Source organism: Plectropomus leopardus, chromosome 22, assembly GCF_008729295.1.
Source record: "Plectropomus leopardus isolate mb chromosome 22, YSFRI_Pleo_2.0, whole genome shotgun sequence".
Lineage (NCBI taxonomy): Eukaryota > Metazoa > Chordata > Actinopteri > Perciformes > Serranidae > Plectropomus > Plectropomus leopardus.
In genome coordinates, this window is record NC_056484.1 from 4,164,940 (window position 1) to 4,170,846 (window position 5,907).

The following is a 5,907-nucleotide window of genomic DNA, read 5'->3' on the forward strand; positions in this document are numbered from 1 at the left end:
CACCTTGTTTTTGACCCAGCCACAAGTAAAAAAAGACCCTCGTCGAGCATCTTATAGTATGAGTGACGCAAGCGGAGGATCTCAAAAGTCACAGTCTCCCTGCAGCATCCTCTGCAAACCCACCTCCGCCGACCGGCAGGGCTGTTGCCTAGTNCACCTTGTTTTTGACCCAGCCACAAGTAAAAAAAGACCCTCGTCGAGCATCTTATAGTATGAGTGACGCAAGCGGAGGATCTCAAAAGTCACAGTCTCCCTGCAGCATCCTCTGCAAACCCACCTCCGCCGACCGGCAGGGCTGTTGCCTAGTTACCTGGCTCTGCAGAAGAGCAGTGAAGCGTCGTGGGCCAACGTGGGGACCACTTCACTACCCACACCTACTGTGTTACCAAGAGGGAGAGAAGAAGTGTGTCAAGTTTCTTTTCTTCTAGTAGGAGATATAAATGAAAGAAAATGCAAAACTCTTTACTGTGCAGATGAAGAAACAAAAGCAGGATCTACAATGTGAGGGTGTGTTTGAAAAATCTGTATGTCAGCCTTTTATTGCGTCTCAACCACGATAAAAACAGCTATTGATATTTGGGGAGGTTTTCAAGTTACTGCTGTTTGAACTCACTGTTTTGTATGCACATATTACAAATGAATGTAAGATTTAGGGAGGATGTATATATGGACAATATGTTTTTAACATTGACATAAAATTTTGTTATTAATGTATATATTTTTTATAAATTAACATCAGAACAAAGCGCTATGTTTATGTGGAATCAGTCACTTGTATTGATGAACTCATTATGTATCTCATCACCTAATTCTATGTATCATTTTAGCGTCATTTGGCTCATTGTTTTGGTTTTTCGGCTCACATCTTTACTTATTTTGGTTAAGTAACACCGCTTTCATCTGTGTTGTTTTCAGCAGCAAAGCTCTGATGAACCCACAGTGATCTACCAAATCAGCACTAAAAGGTACGTTGAAAGACGCGGAAACATGCTGGTGAACAAAGTGGAGGATTACCTAAGAGCTACAGGATACAACAAGGCCTAAAACGTGACGACAATGATGTTTTGCAGGACACTTGGATTACTTCAGACAGGCAGTATGAAGACATTTTGTGGTTTTATTAAAAAAAAATTCTTAAACATCTGAACACTGGTCACCATTTGCTTCAATTGTTTGGGAAATGAGAGCAACACATTTTCCCCTAAAAACCCCCGCAGTGTTTTGTGGATTATTAAACTTTACCCGACTTTCCATCTGCATGAGGGTTAGAAGATAATGACTGAATTTTCATTTTTGGGTGAACTGTCCTTACTGTCCTCCTTGGTTACTTTTCAAGTATGATTTGAGCTCACAGCTAAGGCCGGAAATATAGTTGCTGTTTAAACCTTGCATTTCCGTCTGGCTGCATCTGGCTGTGTGATGAGTGTTTTTGAATATATACTTACCTCCACACGATGCATGTTACTGGAGGATATCTTTAGAGAGCACATGAAAGAGCTCAGGCTGTATATAACTGCTGGATGTGTGGAATGTAAAGAACAGAGAGCATGTTAATGCTGAGATCAAGGCAGAAAAGGCAACAGCGGCAACGACGTCTGTGGTACGTAAGGCATCTAAATCAAGCCCATTGGGACAATGAGGAGTATGTGTCTCTCGTGCTTTCCACTCTTTGTAATCCCTGCTGCTGTGTTTACAAAGTCACATCTGCTCTGCCTCTACACTGCCCCATGCTGTTTATATACATATGGCATCTTGCGTCCGCAGCATGTTAAAATTTTGAGAAAGCCCACAGCTGACGCACCAAACCGACGCAGGGGACACGTTGCAGCGATCACGCTTATGCGTAGTTAACACCAACTATATCTCTGGCCTCAAAGCTATATGGTTTGTTGCCATGATGTGACGGTAAATGTTTTTATGATCAAAAAATACAGACAATATTGCTCCTGCATTTCTCCCATTTGTCCAAAACATAAAATCCTCCAGGACATGTGGACTGGCACCAATAGATCAATGTAGGATAAGCTAATAGTATACCTGTGAGGCTTGAGCAAAGAGGAGAACTCAAAGCAGTCAGAGAAGTGAAAAGTGCAGTTTCATCAGCTGGGTGAAGAAAAGTAGTTGGAACTAAGTGACATATGTAGTTGACTGAATGACCTGAAGTCATACAGGATATCAGCAGGGAACCAAACCAGCAAACACCGCAGTGAATGGAATTGCGTTTAATAACAGCCCTGGTAAAGATACATGCTGCATTTTATGAGATCTAATAGGACACCTCTAGGGGGAGATTTCAATCCCACATCACTGTTATTGTATTCTGCTGTGATTATTAGGCCTCCTGTATTATCTTCCCTGCTGTCGGAGGCTCGCTCATGTTTAAACAGAACCCCTCACTGTGATAATTTTCACAGCCAAATGCATCTCCCACTGTCTCTATTGGTTTTATCAACATGAAATGGGTTTCAATTGCTCTGAACATGATTTTAGACGTGACATGGAGCCAGCCAATGTGACCAAAGATTGATTTCATGGTTCTTTTCAAATAAAGCAGGGGGACTGTAACGCCTCCTGCATAGCACGGGTTGATTAGCATATACATAGAAAGGTAGCTGTTATAATATTATGTCTTGTCTCCATTAGATACGTTCATCTCAGGTATGAGAGCGTCTGCTCTGCAATGCATTCCCCATCAATTATCCAGCTTGCCCCAGACTGTCAAGATCTGAGAATAATGACCGTACTCAATCACTAAATTTGAAAGTAATGAGCGCTATTAATATTTATTTTTTAGTAGACGCAGGCACAGCCTGAACAGACGATAAAACAAGTGTCGCTGACACATCTTCTCTTAATTACCCAAAGGGAAGTTTGTTTCTTAAACTCAAGACAAAATGAAAACAAAACGTAGTTAGTTTGACAATTAGTTTGACAGTAATCATTTAAAGGCACATCTAAATATTTTGAAAAAAAATAGCTGATTTATATTTTCTAACGTATCTAGGCAAAAATAGCTGACTTTTATGATTTTTTTAAAAAATTGTGACTTTTAGTTTCAAAATTACAGATTGTATCTCTCAAGATATTGGGCCCATTTAGGGTAGAACTTTAACATTTTCCTCTTTACTCAACAGTTCATGCGCCAACTTTTAAAACATTTCATGAACAATTGATTTGCTAATTTCTTTTATGTTTTGCATTATAAATTTCTAAAGAAGTGAAAATAAAACCTGAACAATGGTCATTTACATACAGTATGTTTTGAACACTTGAGTCAAATCTAATCCTTGAATATATTACGACCTATCAAAATTGATAAACAAAACATTTGATAGCATTGTTTTCTGCTGAAATATCCTAGCTATGAGCGACACATTGCTGTCATTCTGAGCTGAACTTTTTTCGAAGGCACTCGTTCTTTCTATTCCTGTCGCTCGCTTTGAAAGTGTCCACTGGACAAGGAAGTACTGCATGAAGTTAATAATGAAGCATTATCCATACGGTACCTTCTCATTTCACGAGAAAAAACAAAATAAGGTGGCAGCTAGCTGGAGGGAGATCACCAGGAAGCTTAAAATAAATAGTAAGCATCGCTAATAACAACTTGATTGCTGCTGACTAAATTGTCATATCCAGTGAATACTACAATGTAAAATATGTATTTTTCATTTAAAATGTTGAATTATTGGAAAAAAGAAAGTAGTTGCCCATCTTTGAAGTAGTTACATAACTAGTCTGATCTCGAGTGCACAGCTGATAAGGCAAGTTGTTTGTTTACATAACATAATGGCACTGTCAATTGTTTTTAAGGCTTATAAACACAGATATTTTGTTGTATCTACAATCCAAACTAAAATATTTCTTTGCCAATGATTATGTTTACTGTGTTTCCAAACACAGTGTCCTAACTGAATGTGACTCAAGCGAGCGTCAACAACAAAATCAATTTGATTGCATTGTTTTCTACTGAAATATCCTAACCGGCTGCGAGTGACACATTGCTATCATTTTGAGCTGAACTTCTTTCAGATGCCCTAGTTCTTTCTTTTCCTGTCGCTTGCTTTGAAAGTGTTCACTGGACAAGGAATCACTGATTGTGTTTTCTTTGCTTCAAGAGGTGCTCAGACTCTTTCCTGCTACTGGATTTTGCTTTTGAAAAATCAGTATACTACCACATTATTGCTTATGTTTTTGGATTTTTTTTGGTCATTAATCTGTCTACTCGTTTATTTTGGTGGCATGATGAAAGTCTGTATCACACTTTCGTTCCTGCGCTGTGCTGAGAGAGCTTTATGCAGTGTATGCATTTCACCTTGGATGTATTGGAAAGGGTTAATAGATCACCACCACATGGATTTTCCAGTCACAGACAAATGATGCTATTTGCTCTTTGCTTGAGTAGAAGTCTGGATTGATTTGTTCAGTTTGTCCTTCTGAACTCTGAGACTTGACGAGGCTCGGGGGAGGCCTCCGTCCATCATTTAAACTCATCAAGGTAGCAGGGTTTTTTCCCCCCTTCTTATTAATAAAGGTGCCCTCTGGCAGTTACCTCCATAGCACTGTACAATCTTCCATTATTGTTTTTTTCTTATTCTTTTTTGTGGCCGCGAGATGAAAAGAATTTACCAAGCATGAAAATTGATGACCTATTTCATTCACTACAATTCCACAAGAAGTAGAGCTCTAATAAATGAGCCTCGCCAAGCTTCATGCTTTCTATTACTGAAGACTCGCGGCTAAAAGGCAAGGCTCGAATCTCTACTGTACAATATCATCTGCCTTTAATGCTGCGGCTCGAGCAACCCAGAGTGCTGACGCTTTCCATGCTATAGGTGTGAGTGAGGCTGCAAAATTAATGATTTGATATGAAAGTAAATCAGGACAGCTTAGGCAGGCTGAAAGGAACAATTGGAGATAATCTCCCTTTTACTGCAGTGCCAGAATATCCTTCATTTTCAAGGCCTTGCTTTCTCTTTGAATCTAAAAGGATGTTTCTGCAGTGCTTGAGCAGGCACCTCACCTTTGTTGTTTCTGAGTGTTTCTAGTCAGCCTTTTAAAAGCATGCCTCATTTGGGAAAAAAGAAAAAGGAAAAGGAGACGTTAAGTCCTTTTTTCCTGATCGTTGTCTCTTTAATAACCATGAAAATTATGTTTTTCTTACTGCAGAGTCATGATTAACTCTTTGAAACCTGGACTGACATCACTTTTCTTGTGCTGCCTTCAGATGCCTTTCACAAGTATTTAAACCTTTGAACCCTGAGCAAACTGATTTCTTTCAAAAACATGAGAAAAAAGGCAATCAGTAATTTGGGGATGATGTCCAGCAAATTGTAAGAAATTAGTACATGTGGAAAATTATTTTTCAAAAAGCTAAAAAAAAGTTTCCAGAGAATTATACTTACATTAATTAATAATAATTATGATTATATATTGATTATACTTACTTAAAATTCTTTTCATAGAATTTGTATAATTTTAGAGTAGTTTTTCAGGTCTTTTCTTTTTTCTTTTTTTTCTCCACTTTGCCATTTTGGTTTTGTTGTTTTGTTTGTGTGGTTGTTTGGTTTTGAGGAAGGGAGGGATTTTTTATTTGGTAATTTTCTTGCACGTTTTACTAATTTCTAGCAAATTTCAATTTCAATTTCAATTTCATTGCCTCTCTTCCATATATCTGAAAGAAATCAAGTTAATTTACCTTGATTTCAAAGAGTAAAGGAAAGGACTCCCTGTGGATCCAGTAATTGTAAACACCTTTGCAACCTCACATATCAAAGCAATCAGTTACCTTTGCAATCCCGTCGTCTATCTATTCTTTATAATCCTTCAGGCTACTTTCTTTTATCATTATTTATTCATGACTTTTATCATCGGGCAGCTGATTTTACAGCGAGCGAGGACAACTTCAAA